The sequence below is a fragment of the Bufo bufo genome, chromosome 2 (assembly GCF_905171765.1).
Source record: "Bufo bufo chromosome 2, aBufBuf1.1, whole genome shotgun sequence".
Lineage (NCBI taxonomy): Eukaryota > Metazoa > Chordata > Amphibia > Anura > Bufonidae > Bufo > Bufo bufo.
In genome coordinates this window covers 320,969,626-320,992,021 of record NC_053390.1, presented here as the reverse complement: position 1 = coordinate 320,992,021, position 22,396 = coordinate 320,969,626, and the positions used below count along the sequence as shown (strand labels likewise).

Genomic DNA, 22,396 nt, shown 5'->3' with positions numbered 1-22,396 from the left:
GGCACTCAAAGGGTCCATTCACACGTCCGCATAATTGGTCCGCATCCGTTCTGCAATTTTGCGGAACAGGTGCGGACCAATTCATTTTCAATGGAGCCAGAAAGTACTGTCCGCATCCGCATTTGCGGATCTGTACTTCCGTTCCGCAAAAAAATAGAACATGCCCTATTCTTGTCCGCAATTGCAGACAAGAAAAGGCATTTTCTATGAGAGTTCCGGCGATGTGCGGTCCGCAAAATGCGTAACGCACATTTCCGGTGTTCTTGTTTTGCGGATCCGCAATTTGCGTATCCGCAAAACACATACGGACGTGTGAATGTACCCTAAATGTGGCTTTTATGGTGTATTGAATACCCCTTCCACCACTAAAAAAGGTATATGGTTTAATCTCCCTTTTTTCGTCCTACTTCTCCTCCTCCATCATATCAACATGCTTATTAGGCTACCCTCGCTCCTAATGTTTTAGAGGTTCAGCTCAGCAGCAGGCCCTTACCCATAATGTTTTAGAGGGTCACCATCAGGCCCTGTCTCTCGCCCATAATGTTTTTGAGGGTTCCAGCAGGCCCTCAACCATAATGTTTTAGAGGGTCACCAGCAGGCCCTCTCCCATAATGTTTTTGAGGGTCAACAGCAGGCCTTCACCCATAATGTTTTAAAGGGTCACCAGCAGGCCCTCACCCATAATGTTTTTAGAGTCACCAGCAGGCCCTCACCGCTAATGTTTTAGATGGCCAGATCAGCAGCAGGCACTCGACCCTCATGTTTTAGAGGGTCATATCAGCAGCAGGCACTCGCCCCTAATGTTTTAGATGGTCAGATGAGCAGGCCCTTGCTCCAATAGTTTTTGAGAGTCACCAGCAGGCCATCAATCATTTTTCAAGGGTGTGTAGGATGCTCTCCTTTATGTGTAATAAAGGGTGTATTGGAGTGCCAGTTCCTGTAATTTTTGGCAGCCTTTTCACTTAGTGCATAGGCTTTATGAGTGTAGGAGTCCCACTACCTGGACAATTGTACCACAGTGTGAATGAGGCCCTCCTTTATGTGATATACAGGTTGTATCGGAGTGCCTCTTCCTTGTAATTTATGGCAGCACTTGCACTTTATATACAAGTAAATATACAGGAAATAATGTTTCCTAACAATTTTTCCTCTAAAATCAATCTTATCTTCGGTTTTGTGCTTATTATTGTCAGTCTGTAAAAGTGGCATACTACTCGGACAACATCGTTCCCAGCAGCGAACTGGGAGTCCAAAATGCATCCAGACATCCTCCCCATGCTGTTCCTGAACCATTTCAGTGGTGTTTTGTTTAATTTCTGACCTTTTCCTGTGAACCAGACACCCTCCCCTCTTCAGAGCAGGGGGTGCCTGGTTTAATGCTCGGGTTCTCCCGTTGACTTCCATTGTGCTTGGGTGCTATGTAGAGCACCCGAGCATCCCAAAGTGTTCTACTCGAGCACCCGAGCACTTTAGTGCTCGATTAACACTAATCTGAACCTATCACCAGTAATGTGGCTCTATTTATGGACTGTTTCAAAAGGGTGTTTGAAGAGCCAGGTCGAGCTTCTTCTGCAGCATCCTTGCTGTTGCACATCTATCAGGGGAGCTGGTCTGTGGGTCAGTATGTGATCCAGTTTCGCTCTTTAGCTTTTGATTTGTTATGGAATTAGGCCTTTTCGGAGGGTCTGTCCAGATGTATTAAGGACGAACTCGCAGGATGTGATATGCCTACTTCCCTTGAGTCTCTGGTCTCTCTGGCTATCAAAATTGATATACGGTTTTCTGAGTGGGCTTGTGAGGTCAGTCAGGATAAAAAACCTCCACAACGAATGTCTAGGTAAAATATGTCTCAACCTCCATTACCCTTCTCCTTTCCGGATCCTGAACCTATGCAGATAAATTCCACTCAGCTCTTGGATGAGGAACGTCTTCATTGTATTTCTTATGGGCTCTGTCTCTACTGTGGTGGTCCGGGTCACTGTGTCTATAGCTGTCTCCGTTATTTGGGAAACTCCAGCGCTTCGGGTCATTGGGAGAGGTGGCTCTATGCGAAAACTGTTCTACTCTTCAGATACCTGTTCCCCTGTTGCTTGGAGGTACCAAGGTTTTCATTTCCACTTCCTTGGACTCAGGATCTGTGGGGAACTTCATACACCAAGCTATGGTGAATCAACATCACATTCCTGTATGCCTGCTGAAGAATCCCCTGCTGGTGAAAGCCATCAGCGTAAAAGTGTTGACGGAACCTGTGCTTTTCGTCACCGAGCCGTTGGAATGTAGGAGTGTTACATGTTGGGAAGATTTCTCTGTATGTTCTACCAGAACATAATGATTCTCTCTTACTGGGGTTGCCTTGGCTTAGGATGTACGATACAGTAATCGATTGGAGCTCAGGAGAAGCTCTTCAATGGGAACAGCTGTGCCAAAGCAAGTGTTTACGTTCTATTCAACCTAGGGTTTCTATATCTCTCCCTAAAAGTCTGGAGGCTTTGCCGGTGGCCTATCATTCTTTTTGATGTGTTTCATAAAAAAGGAGGCTGAAACACTAACATCCCATTATAGAATATGGACACTATATTAGGCCCAGATTATTGGATTTTGCCCTAAAGAAACAGTTTTCGGATGCAGACAGTATATGTCACAGAAACACACAGAATATGGACACTATATTAGGCCCAGATTATTGGAACTGTTTTCTGATGTAGTTTCTATTTATATTTTTCACTATATCTGGGCCTGACAACCACACAAGGTGTTGAAGTGCAGATCACACAATTCACAGATTACACCATTGACAGCAAAAATGTGGATAGATTATGGGAGAAAAATAGTTTTCTGTAATTTAAAATTGTTCCCTATATCTAGGCCTGACAACCACACAAGGTATTGAAGCGCAGATCACACAATTCACAGATTACACTGTTGACAGCAAATATGTGAATAGATTATGGGAGAAAAATAGTTTTCTGTATTTTAAATGTTTTCCCTATATCTAGGCCTGACAACCACACAATGTATTGAAGCGCAGATCACACAATTCACGGATTACACCGTTGACAGCAAAAATGTGGATTATGGGGGAAAAAAATGTTTTCACTAATATTCTTCCTGTCTTTGCCCCTGACACACAGAAGGTATTGCTGCACAGAGGTCACAAGTCACTGCAGACACCTTCTATATAGCAAAATAATCGCTATTTCGCAAAGTATAAAAAAAAAAAAATTGTACAAATTTGCACAATTAAAGGGAACCTGTCACCGGGATTTTGGGTATAGAGCTGAGGACATGGGTTGCTAGATGGCCATTAGCACATCTGCAATACCCAGTCCCCACAGCTCTGTGTGCTTTTATTGTGTAAAAAACCCGATTTGATACATATGCAAATTAACATAAAAGAGTCATATCTTACTTGTGTGACCAGAGAAGAGTCATATTTTCAAGCTCTGACTCATCTCAGGTTAATTTGCATATGTATCAAACCGTTTTTTATACACAATAAAAGCACACAGAGCTATGGGGACTGGGTATTGCGGATGTGCTAGCGGCCATCTAGCAACCCATGTCCTCAGCTCTACACCCAAAATCCCGGTGACAGGTTCCCTTTAAGTTGCTGCCACAATACACAATAGTCCTTAAAAGGACTTTTGGGTCTTTGAAACGTTATTCACTGAAATATATTGCGATCACAATCTCCCTACACTATCTGTCCCTTCCTAAGTGCAGCTCTCCCTGACTCGCAATTAGCCAAACCCGCGTCATTGGGTGCTATATAGCACCAGATGACGCGTTCCAGCCAACCAATCACTGTAATGCCAGCAGCCAACATGGCTACTGGCATTACAGTGATGGCAGTACTTACCTGCACATTTATTGGCTGCTCAGCAGCCGTTAAGCGTGCGGGGAGGAGACTCGAGCATGCCGCTCGAGCACATGTGGTACTCTGCCAAAGTACCGCCATGTGCCGAGCATAGCGATGCTCGAGCCGAACAGGTATTCGGCTGAGCATGCTCGCTCATCACTAGTGTCTAGGCATCTTTCGATACTCAAACAAGAAAACTAACCAAAAACCACTATTTAAAGACAAACCATATGTGGAAACATATCTATAAAACCAAATTACAAACACCACACATGCAGTACAAAAACATCTTTATTGTGTCTCATATGAAGACAAACAACACATAAATATCGACAATAATAAAAAGGTAATGCAGAAAGGTGCAGAGAGAGTGATACCCCCCAATCACTAGGACTTCTTACATGTCCCACTTAGGGCTTGTTCACACGAACGTATGTGTTCCGTTTCCGTATTGCAGACCGCATATGCGGATCTGCAATACACGGACATCATTCCGTGTGAATTCCGCATCACGGATGCGGACCCATTCACTTCAATGGCTCCACAAATCCAGAGATGCGGAACAGGCCAGAGCAGAAGCACGGAACACTACGGAAGCACTACGGAGTGTTTCCATGGGGTCCCATTCCATGCTTTCATTCCGCAAAAAGATAGATCTTGGGGCTTGTTCACACGAACGTATTTTGCGTTCCGTATACGGGCCATATACGGAACCATTCATTTCAATGGATCCGTTGCTCTGTTTTGTGGCCCCACAAAAATTATGAGTCATGTCCTATTCTTGTCCGTTTTGCAGACAAGAATAGGCATTTCTATAATAGGCCTCCTGTTCTGTTCCGCAAATTGCGGAAGGCACACGAGCGCCATTCGTGTTTTGCGGATCCGCAATTTGCGGACCGCAAAAAAAAGGCACGGTCGTGTGAACGAGCTTTTGCTCTATCTTTTTGCGGAACGGAAGGATGCGGACCCATTCAAGTTGAATGGGTCTGGATCCGTCCCAGAGCTTGCACGAACGTTCTCTGTGCATTGGGTGCACGGAGCGGAACACATACTTTCATGTGAACGAGCCCTTAATAGCATATCATTAATGAAAATGGGATAAAAAAAAACTTAATACATAATATAATAAAAAATCTCCCACTAAGAGCAATGCCCTGTCTGAATGAGTGGTATTATAATGCATTCCCCAATATACTATCTTGTCGTTATATATATCAATACAAATAAGGGGACTGAGCAAATCATTACCACATTAGGGCTCAATCACATAGCCGTTGCCCCTCCGCATACGGTGGGTCCGCAATACACGGGGCACCGGTCGTGTGCATTCCACATCATGGATGCGGACCCATTCAGTTGAAATGGTCAGCAAATCAGGAGATGCAGTGAGGAACGGAACGGAACGGAACCGAATCCTACGGAAGCACTACGGAGTGCTTCCGTGGGTTCCGTTCCGTGCCTCCGCACCGCAAAAACATAGAACTTGCTCTATCTTTTTGCGGAACGGACGGATCGCGGACCCCATTCAAGTGAATGGGGTCACGATCCGCATGCGGCATCCCCACGGCCGGTACCTGTGCATTGCGGACTGGAATTTGCGGTCCACAGCACGGGCATGGAGGGGCAATGGTCGTGTGAACAAGCCCTAAGTAAGAGAGAAAATCTAAATGGTCTCCTGACTAAAAGACAAAAGGCATATTACAAGAACAGTACATAGGTGGTACAAAGGTAAGTGAGGCATACAGACCGAGAGCTAGCGGGGCTAATCAGACCTCGATGTACGTTTCGCTGATTGATGCGCAACTAACTGTAATACAACTAATATAGGCGATTTCAGCTTAATAAATGACCATGTGGACCATGTGATGAGCGCAGTGACATCATCAAAGGTCCTTTAGCCAGGTCCTGAAGAAAGTAGAAAGAAGAGGAGATCCGCTAAGCGACCAAGTGGATGGGATGAGTTAAATTAGTTTATTATTTTTAACCCCTCAATGGACATTTTACTAAGCATTCTGTATTAAGAATGTAACCATGTTATAAGGGAAAATAATAAAGATCGGGTCCCCATCCCAATAGTCTCCTAGCAACCTTGCGTGAAAATCGCACAACAACCGCACTTGCTTGCGGATGCTTGTGATTTTCAAGCGGCCCAATTCACTTCTACGCACAATATAGAGCTGGCTGCGATTTTCACGCAACGCACAAGTGATGCGTGAAAATCACCGCTCATGTACACAGCCCCAATTGCACCCGCACTGAATTCTCGCCCCGTGTGAAAGGGGCCGTATAAGGCAAGTATAAATATATGCTATATTCAAAAGTGATTTTCTGTCTGGCTATTTCTTGTGGAAGATCTCAAGACACTGCAGCTTTAAATCTTTCGAAAATCATTTTGACCATAAAAACACCATAGCAAAAAATAGATTTTCGGCAGTCATAAAAAGTATGCATTGGTTGATATTCACAAACCTATGGTAATTTAAGAAAGTAAATTTGTTACTTGTAGCACATAAAAATAACATAAAATGTCAAATAAAACGGCAAAACTCAGTGGCATTACATAAGTTAAACGGAGAAGCATTTCAGCATAGAGAAATCCGAGTGACAATTTCATGATCATGTACAGCTTTAGAGCATAAATCCAATTTTGTTTTCATCTATGAGGTTGCAAATATATTAAAAAATAAAAAGAACTCGGAGTACGCTATGCATGGACATAATAATCAGCAAATAGTGTAACATGCTGATTCAGAAGCAGTGGGGATAGAATACCCCCTGTGGCATAGTTCTACTTGCCATAGAAAAAGTTTGTATCATTTCATATAATTGGAGTTATCAGCATGTTACATGATGCAGTGTAAGCTCAGTGATAGCTTTACGTGACTTAATTTAAACACTTTCTGGTTTATTGCTGTTCTGAATCTAGATCAACAAATATTAACTGTTATAGATTTGATATAAGCAAAAGGAAGACCAAACATTGTGTTTTGTTAGGCCAGAAATTATTTGTATAAGAAAATAGTAGCAATTGCACATATGAACATATTAATTTAAAGGGCTTCTGTCACTCCACTAAACAAAATCTGGCGTCGGCGCCGTACCTGAGGGGAGGACGCTCGCTCGGCCGCTCCATCCTCAATGCGCCCGCGCCGGTGATGTCACATCTACACCCAGCGCAGGCGCACTGAGGAAGGAGCGGCCGAGCGAGCGTCCTCCCCTCAGTGCGCCTGCGCCGACTCAAGACAGGTACGGCGCCGGCGCCAGATTTTGAATGCAGACAGGGCCAGCAGAGAACGAGCGCATCCGCTGGCCCTGTGAATCAACATGAGGAGGGGGCGTCTTCATGAGAGGAGGATGCGGCTGCTAGCAGCAGGTAGCCGCCCTACTTGCTGGTAGACCAGCTAATTTGCATATTATAAAAGTACGTTTTTCGCAGTATCTACTGAACCAAAATGATTAATTACAGTATGTATGGATAAATCGCAGTATAGGGATTATAAGTACCCCCCCAAAAAAAAAAGAGTTTAGTGGAGTGACTGAAGCCCTTTAAGACAGATTTTTACAACAGAATTGCAGCACAATTTTGACTCAAAATGGCCCATCTTAGGCCCTGCCCCCTTTTTAGTAAATTTTTGCCCCTTTACTCTAAGCCACGTGTAGAATTCCTGGATGCACAACTTTGTCACACTTTTTAAAAAGATTTTTGGCGCAAGCACATTAGTAAATCTGGACAATTGTGTTTGTTCCATTGGACGCAGCTCCTACTAGCAGCTGATTGGTGTGGTTGCCAGGTGTTGGACCCCCATCAATTTGATATTGATGACCGATCCTAGTCTTAGAGGACACATTCAAACAAAACCAGCATGCCTAGCTCCATATCTTCTTCTGAAATTCACATCTATAACACTACAAATGATAAAAAAAATTATCTTCTATATAAGTCAATTTATATTGTCTACTCTTTCTTATCACCCATGCCTTCACTGTGGTTTGTCTTAGGGTGAATTCATTTGCCATAAATTAGTTGCAAATTTTCAGCAGCAGGGATCCCACACCACAAATTTGCAACTAATTAAAGTACACTACATGCAAGACAAAAAGTTTTCAAAACCCTGTTGATGTGTAGCAGTAAAATCAGTGTGGAGTAAGGGCATGCTGTAGATTTGAAAATCTTCAGGATGCCAATTATGATGTCAATTCATTGAGGAAAGTCATTGTTGATTTCACTATTTGCAATACATAGGGTGACACTCCTGAAAATCTACTGCAAAATCTATAAAATACACCACCTCTGGCCTCACTTTTAGGTTGCTGTGTCTTTAGCTGAGAAGCAGTTCACTATAGCAGAATCCATTACTCTGTTTGCATTGGACATAAGTCAAGCTATGCCCAGAACATATTTTATGTTTTTTATATAGCATATTTTTCTATGTGTCTACACAATTGTTTTATAAGCTAGCAGAAAATATGTTTGCTGGGTTCCCCAACTGATTACAGCAGGGTTCCCCGACTGATTACAATGGGCCACTGTGTAGTCTTATAGGGCGTACCCTCCTTAAATAAAACCGTAGTAAGATGCAGACATATATTTTTGTTTGGCTCAATATAACTCTAACAACTGAATGACAATACTTAAAATATCTCTAAAATTCAACTGATTAGCATGCAGCAATCTTCTCCAGCATCGCAGAACATTGGAAAACACAAAAGAAAAGGATAACAAAATGTAAATGCTTTGATATGTGCAGCATATTGCCTTTACTGTATGTACAGTATATGCACAAGGTATTAATGAGCCATATTCACAGCCCCCACTAGATGGGGCTGGCGTCACCCTCCATAGAGAGAGAGGGAGAAACATTCTATCCAAGTCAAACCAGTGAAGTCTAGTCAGTTTTATGGAGACAGAACAAGAGAACAGAATGTAGGAGCTAACAAGCTCAGCCTGGCTTGGACCAAATACCACCCAGAACATGGTCATAACAACTACAGAAAGCAAGCCAGGTGAAAGGAAAGGTGTAGATGGAGTCCAGCACTTATAACTTGTCTGAAAAGGACAATATCTGAGGGAAGTGCATTTTGCCAGTCCGTGCATTTTTAAAACTGAACTGTTCTGTTTGCATTGCATTGAATTATTCAGTAAAGAACTGTTCTGCTGCACAACTAACTCATCCTGGCTTCCTGCCCTATTATTACACTGCAAATTGTTGACTTCATTACAACTGGGAGCCTGACTTGCACCTCAAAACTACCAACACCAAAGGCATCTTAACCATCATCAGACAGAGGAACCCCAGAAGTGTGCCCCAAAGGGAAGAAAAGGTGTGCCCTTCCCATCACTGCATGCCGGCCCAGGGAGCATCAGAACACCAAGTACTACTAGTACTCCTGTACAGCCACACACTCACACAAATGCAGTTACAATATATGAGAAAAATTAGTTTGATTAAGAAAACTTTACAGAACACATGAACATTTTCAGAACAGAGCGCATGCGCCGGCCCCAACATCCCGATCTAGCCAGCGGAAGTGGCCGATGCATGCGCAATAAACGCTCGGATGCCGATACCGATAATGGGTAATGCTGTGCGCGGGCTCCGTGATTCGGATGCACGGCGCAGGCGCGGCATTTCACACTGAAGGGAGGCGGTAATAAGAAGAACCTAGGGCCGGCCTGGTTGTTTAAAGGGGAGGGGTTTCATATGAATAGTGGAGAGGGGCCTGGGCACCGACCGCTTGAACGCCGCCCCTGGGCACCTTCAGACCTAATTTGAATACTGGATTAAAGTGTTTTTTGAAGGAAATAAGCGACGGACAGCTAAACAGTAAGTAGCATTCACATATGGGTACTATAATGCTGAGAATGGTGTTAGTGTTCAAAAACGGTCAGTATAGGTGAAAGACTCCCTTTAAATTCTGGTTTTAAAAAAACACCCATTTTTTAAAAGACCCTATACTGGGTTTAAAAAACCAATTTGTTGCAAGACCCTACACCTGGGGCCTTTGTTGCATTTGTCACAGTGAATCAAAAGCTTTAAATACTGCAATTATATACTTGGTTTAAAACAAACACCCATTTTGGACAAGATAATACATTTGCGGCCTTTGTTGCATGTGCGACAGTGAAATACAGGCTTTAAATACTGCAATTATATACTGGGTTAAAAAATAAATACATTTTGAGCAAATTGCGGCCTCTACTGCATTTCTGACAGTCCAATAGAAGCGTTAGATACTGCTGTTATAGTCTGGTTTTAAAAAAAACACCAATTTTTTGCAAGACCCTAAATCCGGGGCCATTGCTGCATTTGTCACAGTGAAATACAAGCTTCAAATACTGCAATTATATTTTGGTTTTAAAAAAACACCAATTTTGGGCAAAATAATATATTTGCGGCCTTTGCTGCATTTGTGACAGTCCAATACAAGCGTTAGATACTGCTGTTTTATTCTGGTTTTAAAAAAACATCCATTTTCGGCAAGATAATACATTTGCAGCCTTTGTTGCATTTGTGACAGTGAAATACAAGCTTTAAATACTGCAATTATATATTGGGCTGAAAAAAATATTTATCTTTTGCAAGACACTATATCGGGGGCCTTTGCTGCATTTGTGACAGTGAAATACAAGCTTTAAATACTGCAATTATGTTTTGGTTTAAAAAAAAAACACCCATTTTGGGCGAGATAATATATTTGCGGCCTTTGCTGCATTTCTGACAGTCCAGTACAAGCGTTAGATACTGCTGTTATATTCTGGTTTTAAAAAAACACCAATTTTTTGCAAGACCCAACATCTGGGGCCTTTGCTGCATTTGTCACAGTGAAATACAAGCTTTAAATACTGAGATTATATTCAGGGTTTTTTTTAAAACACAAATTTGTTGCAAGACCCTACATTTGGGGCCTTTGTTGCATTTGTCACAGTGAAATACAAGCTTTAAATACTGCAATTATATACTGGGTTGAAAAAAACACAAATTTTTTGCAAGGCCCTACATCTGGGGCCTTTGTTGCATTTGTCACAGTGAAATACAAGATTTAAATACTGCAATTATGTTTTTTTTTTTTTTTAAACCACCAATTTTGGGCAAGTTAATACATTTGCAGCCTTTGCTGCATTTCTGACAGTCCAATACAAGAGTTAGATACTGCTGTTATATTCTGGTTTTGTCATGGTCTTACCTTCTTGCTGTTCTCCTTCGTTTGACATGTGCTGGCGGCCATCTTGGTTTCTGGGTTTCTTGTAGCCTTCCACCCTGCGGCTCCTCCTTCCCACTGGGAGGAGCTGGATGCCTAGCTCATATATATAGGAGGTCTGTGGCTTCAGTTCCTTGCTTGGTCCTCCTGTGTTCACATGCTTCTAAGACTGCTGCTGCTTCTGGTTCCTGATCCTGGTTTCGTCTGACTACCCTGCTGGTTCCTGATCCTGGCTTCGTCTGACTACCCTGCTGGTTCCTGATCCTGGCTTCGTCTGACTACCCTTCTGGTTCCTGATCTCTGGCCTCTCAAAGACTCTGCTTCGGTTTCACCATTTGTTTGGACTTTTGCTTTACAGCTTTATTTTCACTTATCTCTTGTTGTACGTCTGGTTCATGGTTCCGTGACATTAGGACCAAGCCATGAGTTCTGACGGTACAGGGCCATCCTCGCTACCCATGCTGGTTGCCAGACTTGATCAGCAGGATCACCTGTTGGGTCGGTTCGCTGTGGCGTTGCAAACCCTGCTTGAACGCACGGCTCATTTCGCTCCCGTTGCCGATGGGTCGGTTGTCGCTCCTACTGCCGCTCCGGTTGTTGCGCCAGAGTCTACCCCGACATCTGTTGTTGCGCCTGCGGTGTTTCGGGGTATGACCGGTTCTGCCCCTCTTCCACAGCGCTTTGGGGGAGAGCCAACTCAGTGCCGAGGTTTCCTTAACCAGGTGGGCATTTATTTCGAGTTGCTGCCACATGCCTTTCCTACTGAGAGATCAAAGGTGGGCTTCTTGATCTCGCTGCTCTCGGACAAGGCCTTGGCCTGGGCCAGCCCTTTATGGGAGAACAACAATCCGGTGGTTGCCGAGTTTTCCGGTTTTGTTGCTTCTCTTCGGAAGGTATTCGATGTGCCGGCTCGTGCTGCCTCTGCTGCGAAGCTCCTTATGTCCATCAGACAGGGTTCACGATCCGTAGCTGAATACGCCATTGAGTTTCGTACCCTGGCAGCAGAGGTGGGCTGGAATAATGAGGCTCTGGTCGCTGCTTTCTCTCATGGTCTCTCGGATGCCTTGAAGGATGAGGTTGCAGCTAAGGACCTACCAGTGGAGCTCGAGTCTCTTATTTCTTTCCTGATTTTGATTGACACCAGACTCAGGGAGAGACCTTCCTTTAAGGAGAGCCTGCGGAGGTCTTCTAACAGATTGGCGCCTACGTTTGCTGTCCCACCCGTGCCTCCCTCTCCTCCCACGCCTCCTGGGGATGACTTGTCTTGGGGTGAACCCATGCAGCTGGGGTTTGCTCGCCTGTCCGAGGGGGAGAGGGTACTCCGGAGACGCGAGGGTCGATGCATGTACTGTGGTCTCGGTGGGCATTTTCGGTTGGCATGTCCGAACCGTCCGGGAAACGCTCGTACCTGAGATCCTGTCGGGGGCAGATCTTGGGTGGAGTCTCCTCGTCCCCGGTTTCCCGTGTTGACAAACCACTGATCACTGTTGTCCTCTCCTGGGTCGGGGGCTCGGTGACGACCCAGGCGCTGGTGGACTCTGGTGTTGGTGGTTTGTTCATTGATAGTGTGTTCGCTGCCGCCAATTCCATTCCTCTGCAGGCTCGAGGTTCCCCACTGGCTCTTGAGGCGATAGACGGCAGACCCCTTCTGTCGTCACACGTGACTCATGAGACCCTTCCAGTGGGGATAGCCATTGGTGCCGTTCACAGAGAGTCGGTCTGTCTCCAGGTTATTTCGTCTCCACACTACTCGGTGGTCTTGGGGTACCCCTGGCTCCAGAAGCATAATCCGACTTTCGATTGGAGATCGGCCGAGATCCTCTCGTGGTCACCGCAGTGTGGGGCTAGTTGCATCCATGGGTCTGTCAAGTTGCTGTGTACTTCCTCGGACTCTCTGTTGCCTCCTGAATACGAGGAGTACCGGGATGTATTCGATAAGGTGCGCGCGGTTGCCCTACCTCCGCACCGCCCATACGATTGTGCCATAGAGTTACAACCTGGTGCCGTTCCTCCTCGTGGCAAAGTCTATCCACTGTCGGTAGCGGAGAATGAGGCCATGGAGGAGTACGTGAGGGAGGCGCTTTCACGCGGACACATTCGCAAATCCTCGTCCCCGGCAGGGGCTGGATTTTTCTTTGTGAAAAAGAAGGGCGGTGAGTTGAGGCCTTGCATCGATTACAGGGGTCTCAATCGCATCACGATCAAGAACGCTTACCCGATACCCTTGATTTCCGAGCTGTTCGATCGCCTTAAAGGGGCCACGGTCTTTACCAAACTCGACCTGAGGGCGGCATATAACCTGGTAAGGATCAAGGCGGGCGATGAGTGGAAGACCGCGTTTAACACCAGGACCGGTCATTATGAATCCTTGGTTATGCCCTTTGGGTTGTGCAATGCGCCCGCAGTCTTTCAGGAATTCATCAACGATGTTTTCCGTGACCTGTTGCAGCAGTGTGTGGTGGTCTATTTAGATGACATCTTGGTATATTCTGAATCCATGGAGGCCCACATTCTGGATGTCAGACGAGTGTTGCAACGGTTACGAGAGAACAAGCTGTTCGGTAAGCTTGAGAAATGCGAATTTCACCGATCCCAGGTAACCTTCTTAGGTTACATCATTTCCGCTGAGGGGTTCTCCATGGATCCTGAGAAGGTTTGGCTGTCTTACAGTGCCCCCAGCCCAGTGGTCTTCGTTCCCTGCAGCGCTTTTTGGGCTTCGCCAATTATTATCGGAAGTTCATCAGGGACTTTTCCATGCTGGCCAAGCCTCTCACGGATCTGACAAGGAAGGGCAGTAATTCCCAGGTCTGGCCGCTCGAGGCCATCCGAGCTTTTGAGGCCCTAAAGTCCGCTTTTGTGTCGGCTCCGATTCTGTCGCATCCCAACCCTGGGTTGCCCTTTGTCCTCGAGGTGGACGCGTCTGAGACGGGAGTAGGCGCCCTTCTGTCTCAGCGTAGAACACCAGAGGGTCCTCTGCTTCCTTGTGGGTTTTACTCCCGGAAACTGTCTTCCGCGGAGTGCAACTATCAGATTGGTGACAGGGAGTTATTGGCCATCGTGCAGGCCCTTAAAGAATGGAGGCACTTGCTCGAGGGTTCGGTGGTTCCGGTTCTCATCCTGACGGACCATAAGAATCTGACCTACCTTTCTGAGGCCAAGAGATTGACACCACGTCAGGCCAGATGGGCTCTGTTCTTGTCACGTTTTAATTACGTGGTCTCCTACCTACCCGGTTCCAAGAACATCAGGGCGGATGCCCTATCACGGCAGTACTCCGAGCTGTCCAGGGAGGAGTCGATTCCGACTTCGGTCATACCTCCGAATCAGATCCTGGCCGCCATTCGCACCAGCCTGACCTCTCCCCTGGGTGAGCAGATTTTGGCGGCTCAATCTGGTGCTCCCTCTGGGAGACCCAACGGCAGATGTTTTGTGCCTGAGGAGTTGCGCACTCGGTTGTTGCGAACCTACCATAACTCCAAGACCGCGGGGCATCCTGGAAAGAATCAGCTGTCCTGGGCTGTTTCACGTCTGTTCTGGTGGCCTTCCCTACGTTCCGACATTGCCGCATATGTAGCGGCATGCTCCGTTTGTGCCCAGAGTAAGTCCCCTCGGCACCTTCCGTTGGGCCTTCTGCAACCCATAGCCACCGGGGAGCGCCCATGGTCACACCTGGGGATGGATTTCATTGTGGACCTCCCTGCATCCCGAGGCCATACGGTCATTCTCATGATTGTGGATCGGTTTTCCAAAATGTGCCACTGTGTTCCTCTCAAGAAGTTACCCTCTGCACAAGAGTTGGCCACGATTTTTGCCAGGGAGGTCTTCCGGTTGCACGGTTTGCCCAAGGAGATTGTGTCGGATCGGGGGAGTCAGTTTGTGTCCAGGTTCTGGCGCGCCTTTTGCTCCCAGTTGGGGATTCATCTCTCCTTCTCCTCGGCCTACCACCCTCAGTCCAATGGGGCCGCAGAACGATCCAATCAGGCCTTGGAGCAATTCCTTCGTTGCTATGTCTCCGATCACCAAGACAATTGGGTTGACCTTCTGCCTTGGGCTGAGTTTGCCAGGAACATGGCGGTGAACTCTTCCTCTGGGACGTCTCCCTTCATGGCCAATTATGGGTTCCAACCTGCCGTGTTACCGGAGGTATTCTCTCCCCAGGATATTCCGGCTGTGGAGGATCACCTTTCCGTCCTACGTGCTTCTTGGGTACAGATCCAGAAGTCCCTTGAGGCCTCTGCGCAGCGCCAGAGACTCCAGGCTGATCGCAGACGAGCGCCTGCTCCTTCCTACCAGGTCGGAGACCGTGTATGGTTGTCCACCCGCAACCTCAACCTTCGAGTGCCCACTCCCAAGCTGGCGCCTCGTTTTGTTGGTCCCTTCCGAGTGCTTCGCAGGGTAAACCCGGTAGCCTATGCCCTTGCGCTTCCTCCTGGCATGCGGATCTCTAACGTGTTTCATGTCTCCCTGTTGAAGCCACTGGTGTGTAATCGTTTCACTTCCTCGGTTCCTCGGCCTCGTCCGGTCCGAGTGGGCAATCATGAGGAGTATGAGGTGAGCAATATCCTGGACTCACGCCTGGTCCGCGGTCGGGTGCAGTTTTTGGTCCATTGGCGTGGTTATGGTCCAGAGGAGCGTTCCTGGGTTCCCTCCGCAGATGTCCATGCTCCTGCCTTGCTCCGAGCCTTCCACGCACGCTTCCCTCAGAAACCGTTTTTTGCTCCGCGGAGGAGGGGCCCTTGAGGGGGAGGTACTGTCATGGTCTTACCTTCTTGCTGTTCTCCTTCGTTTGACATGTGCTGGCGGCCATCTTGGTTTCTGGGTTTCTTGTAGCCTTCCACCCTGCGGCTCCTCCTTCCCACTGGGAGGAGCTGGATGCCTAGCTCATATATATAGGAGGTCTGTGGCTTCAGTTCCTTGCTTGGTCCTCCTGTGTTCACATGCTTCTAAGACTGCTGCTGCTTCTGGTTCCTGATCCTGGTTTCGTCTGACTACCCTGCTGGTTCCTGATCCTGGCTTCGTCTGACTACCCTGCTGGTTCCTGATCCTGGCTTCGTCTGACTACCCTTCTGGTTCCTGATCTCTGGCCTCTCAAAGACTCTGCTTCGGTTTCACCATTCGTTTGGACTTTTGCTTTACAGCTTTATTTTCAATAAAGCCTTCTTATTTTCACTTATCTCTTGTTGTACGTCTGGTTCATGGTTCCGTGACGGGTTTAACAAAAAAAAACACCCATTTTGTGCAAGACACTACATTTAGGGCCTTTGCTGCATTTGTCACAGTCAAATACAACAAGTCAATACTGCAGTTACATTGTTCATTGACAAATCAACATTTTTTGTGACCGTGAAGTAATTGTATAAAATTCACCTGTCACACTGTTGTGTGACCTCAAGAAATTTTTCATCTTTATGACACCGGCACTGCCTTACTCTCAGTGAACTTAATTGTTGACTATTGGCGGTTACATTGTCGCCTGACATAAACCATCTGTTAGTTTGGTGGGTGAACGCAAAGAATGAGGAGAGCGTCAAATAAGGGACGTGGCCCCAGTCGTGGTGCTGCTGGTGGAGCTCCTGTTGCAGGGAGAAGACGTGGTCAATCTGCCCCAGCTACACACACAAGTAAAACACCTTCCTCAGGTGCGAGTAGGTCGACAGAACCTTGAGCGTTATTTGGTAGGGTGGCTCTACGAATGGAGAGTCCAGAACAAGTACAGGCGATAGTAGATTGGGTGGCTGATAGTGCCTCCAATTCCTTCACATTGTCTCCCAACCAGTCTCCTGCTGAAAGATCAGAGTTGGCACCTGCAGCCCATGTCCATCAGTCCTTCACCTCACCCCCTTGCAAATCAGCCAAGCAGTCTGAGCCCCAAGTCATGGAGCAGTCTCTTCTGCTTTTTGATGACTCTGTTAGCAAGGTTTCCCAGGGCCATCCACATAGCCGTGCCCCAGAAGTGGAAGTGATTGAGTGCACCGATGCCCAACCACTTATGTTTCAGGATGAGTACATGAGAGGACCACCGCAGCACGTCTCGGATGATGATGAAACACAGGTGCCAACCGCTGTGGCTTTCGAAAGCAGACCGACAAGGAGGGCAGGGGTGAAGACTGGGTGGAAGATGATGTGGAGGACGATGAGGAACCCACATGGAATCAAGGTCATGAGAGTGACCTGTGTAGTTCGGAGGAAAAGGCGGTGATCGCACAGAGCCACCAGCACAGCAGAAGAGGATGCAGGGTACTCTAGACAGTACGCCTGCTACAGCCCACCACACCAAGGGACCTAGCACACCAAAGCCAGCTCCAAGGATTTCCCTGGCGTGGCAGTTCTTCAGACAATGTGCTGACGACAAGACACGAGTGGTTTGCACGCTGTGCAATCGGAGCCTGAAGTGAGGTATAAATGTTCGCAACCTGAGCACAACCTGCGTGACCACTGACCAGGCATCTAAGTGCAAAGCATGAGCTGCAGTAGAGTAGACACCTCTAAAATAAAGAAAGGTCTCTGGCTCCTCCTGCTTCCTCTTCTGCTGCAGTCTCGGCCTCTTCATCCACCTCTGGATTGACAGTGCCACCTGCCACCCTGCAAACAGAGGATCTGCCAGCAATGCCACCACCTGGGTCACCAAGCATCTCCACAATGTCCCATGGAAGCGTTCAACTCTCTATCTCCCAAACACTGGAGCGAAAGAGGAAGTACTCCCCTACCCACCAGTGATCCCTGAATGCCAGCATTTCAATATTATTTGCCTTTGAAATGCTAACATTCCGTCTGTTGGAGACGGAGAGTTTTAAAAGCCTTACGGCGGTGACTGTCCCACAGTACATCGTGCCCAGCCGCCACTACTTTTCCAGGTGACCCATCCCTTTCCTGCACAACCAAGTGCGGGACAAAATAAAATGTGCACTGCGCAACGCCATCTGTGGCAAGGTCCACCTAACTACAGATACGTGGACCAGTAAGCACGGTCAGGGACGTTATATCTCCCTAACAACACACTGGGTAAATGCAGTGGCGGCTGGGCCTGAGGCGGATAGCAGTTTGGCGCATGTCCTTCCACCACCGAGGATTGCAGGGCGCTTCAGTTTGCCTCCTGTTGCTTCCTCCTCCTACTCCGCTTCCTCATCCTCTACCGCCTCCTCATCCGGTCAGCGTAACATCTTCACCACCAGCTTCAGCACAGCCAGGGGTAAACGACAGCAGGCAGTTTTAAAACTTATCTGTTTGGGGGACAAACCGCGCAGGAGCTGTGGATGGGCATGGAACAGCAGACCAATGAGTGGTTGGTGCCAGTGAGCCTCAAGCCCAGCATGGTGGTGTGTGATAAGGGGCAAAATCTCGTAGCAGCTCTGGGACTAGTCGGTTTGACGCACATCCATTGCCTGGCACATGTGCTGAGGTTCCTTAAAAATTATCCCGATATTTCAAAGCTGCTGCATAATGTGCGGGACTTCTGTGAGCGCTTTCGGCGTTCTCACCCTGCTGCTGCTCGCCTGTCATTACTGCAGCGTAACTTCAGCCTTCCTGCTCACCGCCTCATATGCGACGTGCCCACAAGGTGGAACTCCACCTTGCACATGCTGGCCAGACTGTGCGAGCAGCAGCAGGCGATAGTGGAGTTTCAGCTGCGGCACGCACGGGTGAGTCGCACCACTTCACCACCTATGAGTGGTCCTCCATGCAAGACCTGTATGCCTTGTTGAGCTGTTTCGAGTACTCCACCAACATGGCCAGTGCCGATAACGCCGTTCTCAGCGTTACTATCCCACTTCTATGCCTCCTTGAAAAAGGATATGGCACAGGAGGAGGAGGAGGAAGAGGGATCATTTCATAGGGTTTCAGGCCAGTCATTCACAAGTGGCTCCGAGGGTGGGTTCCTGCACCCACAAACGCCAGGTACACAATTGTCCAGCCAGGGCACAGTTCTGGAGGATGACGAGGTGGAGGATGAGGAGAAGGAGATGGAGGAGGAGGAACCGTGTTCACAGCATGGTGGCACCCAAACCAGCTCATGGTCATCACTGGTGAATGGCTGGGGGTACACAGAGGACACAGACGATATACCTTCCACAAAGGACAGCTTGTCGTTGCCTCTGAGCAGCCTGGCATACATGAGAGATTACATGCTGCAGTGTCTCCGCAATGATCGCCGAGTTGCCCACATTCTAACTTGTGCTGATTACTGGGTGGCCACGCTGCTTAATTCCGTCCTTAATTCCGTCACTGGAGCGTTATCATAAGATGCACGAGTACAAGCGCATGCTGGTAGACATGCTGCTGGTGGCATTCCCACCTGACAGCGGGGGCACAATGGAAGCACAAGGTGAAGACATAGGAGGAGAATGAGGTTGCCAACGCAGCTGGGAAACCACCAATACCTCAGAAGGCAGGGTTGGCATGGCCGAAATGTGAAAAAGCTTTGTCAGCAATCCACAACAACCAGCACCACCAGCTGATATGGAACGTCTTAGCAGGAGGCAGCATTTCAGCAACATGGTGGAGCAGTATGTGTGCACACGCCTACACGTACTGAATGACGGGTCTGTCCCCTTCAACTTCTGGGTCTCCAAATTGGGCCTGAGCTTGCCCTTTATGCCTTGGAGGTGCTGGCCTGCCCTGCAGCCAGTGTATTGTCTGAACGCGTGTTTAGCACGGCAGGGGGCGTTATCACAGACAGGCGCAACCGCCTGTCCACAGCCAATGTGGACAAGTTCACGTTCATTAAAATGAACCAGACATGGATCTCACAGGACTTGTCCATACCTTGTGCAGAAAAGACATGTTTACCGCCTTACCCATCCTTTGATTTACTACAGCGCAATTGCTCACTGTTGTATTTTTGATATTTCCCACTCTTTTGGGATGTACCCTAATTTAAACAAAAAAAAACCAGTGTTGGCTACCTCATCCTCCTACACCGCCGCTTCCACCTACACCGCTATGTCCACCGCCTCCTCAACCTCCTACTTTATATGGACCTCCACCTCATAGATCAAGATTATTTATTTAATTTTTTTACGTATTTTATCTTATTTTAAGTCATTTCACTAATTTGTCTGATACATTGTTGGGTTACATATCCCAAATTATTGGCTTTGATATACCCCTCCTCTACCTAGTAGACAGGGAAATACATTGTACTAATTTGTCTGCTACATTGTCGGGTAAAATTCACCAATTTTTGGCTGTGATATACCCCTGTTCTACCTAGTAGACAGGGAAATACATTTCACTAATTTGTCTGTTACATTGTTGGGTGAAATTCACCAATTTTTGGCTGTGATATACCCCTGCTCTACATAGTAGACAGGGAAATACATTTCACTAATTCGTCTGTTTCGATGTTGGGTGACAAATGCTCATCTTTTGCGCTAGAAAGTACATTTGCGGCCTACACTGCATTTAGGACAGTACGAATGGTGATGCCAGAACAAGTACAGACTATAGTAGATTGGGGGGCTGACAGTGCCTACAGTTCCTTCACATTGTCTCCCACCCAGTCTCCTGCTGAAAGATCAGAGTTGGCACCTACAGCCAATGGCCAACTGTTTTTCAACTCACCCCCTTGCATATCAGGCAAGCAGTCTGAGCCCCAAGTCATGCAGCAGTCAGTTATGCTTTTTGATGACTCTGCTGGCAGGGTTTCTGTGGGCCATCCACATAGCCCTGCACCAGAAGTGGAAGAGATTGAGTGCACTGATGCCCAACCACTTATGTTCCAGGATGAGGAAATTGGAAGACCACCGCAGCACGTCTCTGATGACAAAACACAAGGTGCCAACTGCTGCGGCTTTCTGCAACAAGGAGGGCAGGGGTAAAGAGTGGATGGAAGATGATGTGAAGGATGATAAGATACTAGACCCCACATGGAATCAATGTCATGCGAGTGACCTGTCTAGTTCGGAGGAAGAGGTGGTGGTCGCACAGAGGCACCAGCACAGCAAAAGAGGGAGCAGGGTGCAAAAGCGTCTGTTACATTCTTGGGTGACATTTTAGCATTTTTGCTGTCAATAAACCCCTGCTCTGCATAGGTGACAGGGACCAAAATTAAAAAAAAATCATCTGTTACATTGTCAGGTGATATTTTACCAATTTTGCCATATATAAACACCTGCTCTGTATAGGTGACAGGGACCTAATTTTTATAAAATCGTCTATTCAATTAGTGGGTGACATGAACACAGATTTGCCATGAATAAACCCCTGCTCTGCATAGTTGACATGGCCCGAAATTTTAAAAAATTATCTCTTCCATTGGTGGGTGACATTAACCCATTTTTGCCGATAAAAAACTCCTGCTTTGCATAGGTGACTGGGACATACATTTTTAAAATTAGTCTTCAATTGACGCGCGCCCCCTCCTTTCATTCGATCTTCCACTTTAATAACTTGTCCCACATTTCAGCTCGATCACATTGCAGCCATTGACCTCCCTTGGATGTGGCATCCCTTTCTCACGCTCCCTCTCCGGCGTGGAACCCTGATTCGCCACTAACCGTGATCAACATGGTAGGCGCAGAAAAGAACATCGAAAGTTGATAGAGAAGATATACAATTGGATCATGGACGTCACAGGGACGTGCGATCAGGCAGAAGTTATCTAGAGTCAACAAAGCGGCAGCAGGGCCTCTCCTGTCTATCGTTTCCAAATCCAAAATACCTCAGTGACATTCCCTGTAATTTTTTATTAATCATTCAAATAACAGGGCATCTTAAGAGTCCTGTATTGTTATTTATTGTCACTACCTGTCCCACATTTCCGCTTGATCACATTTAATTTCATCCATTGACCTCCCTTGGATGTGGTATCCCTTTCTCAGGCTACCTCTTCGGCCTGGAAGCCTGATTCCCCGCTACCCGTGATCACCATGGTAGGCGCAGAAAAGAACATCAAAAGAAAAGATATCCAATTTGATCGTGGACGTTACGGGGACGTGCGACATGGTTGAGCAGTATGTGTGCACACGACTACACGTACTGACTGATGGGTCTGCCCTCTTCAACTTCTTGGTCTCCAAATTGGGAACATGGCCTGAGCTTGCCCTTTACGCCTTGGAGGTACTGGCCTGCCCTGCAGCCAGTGTATTGTCTGAATACGGCTGGAGGGGGTTATCACAGGTTATATTTTCCAATGTTTTGGGGTCTACCCAAATGTAAACAAAAAATAAAAAAATTAAATAAAAAACATAACCAAAAAACAGTGTTGGCTACCTCCTCCTCCTCCACTGCTGCTTCCACCTACACCACCACATCCACCGCCTCCTCAACCTTCTACTCCATATGGACCTCCTTCTCCTAGATCAAGATAATATTTTTTTTTCTTAACCACATTTTGCT

The 22,396-nt window shown here is 47.1% G+C and overlaps 1 protein-coding gene and 1 long non-coding RNA gene across 2 annotated transcripts in view; one reads left to right on the top strand and one right to left on the bottom strand.

Moving 5' to 3' along the window:
* The window catches only part of LRRC2 (leucine rich repeat containing 2), a 531,872-nt gene that overhangs the window by 168,162 nt on the left and 341,314 nt on the right, over positions 1-22,396 (top strand). The gene's annotated exons all lie outside the window — the stretch shown is intronic.
* LOC120989089 lies at positions 4,791-20,767 on the bottom strand. Its single transcript, XR_005776222.1, has 3 exons — positions 20,757-20,767; positions 14,144-14,146; positions 4,791-4,910 (listed from the first exon to the last, which is right to left on the bottom strand). It is a non-coding gene; the product is annotated as an uncharacterized LOC120989089 (long non-coding RNA).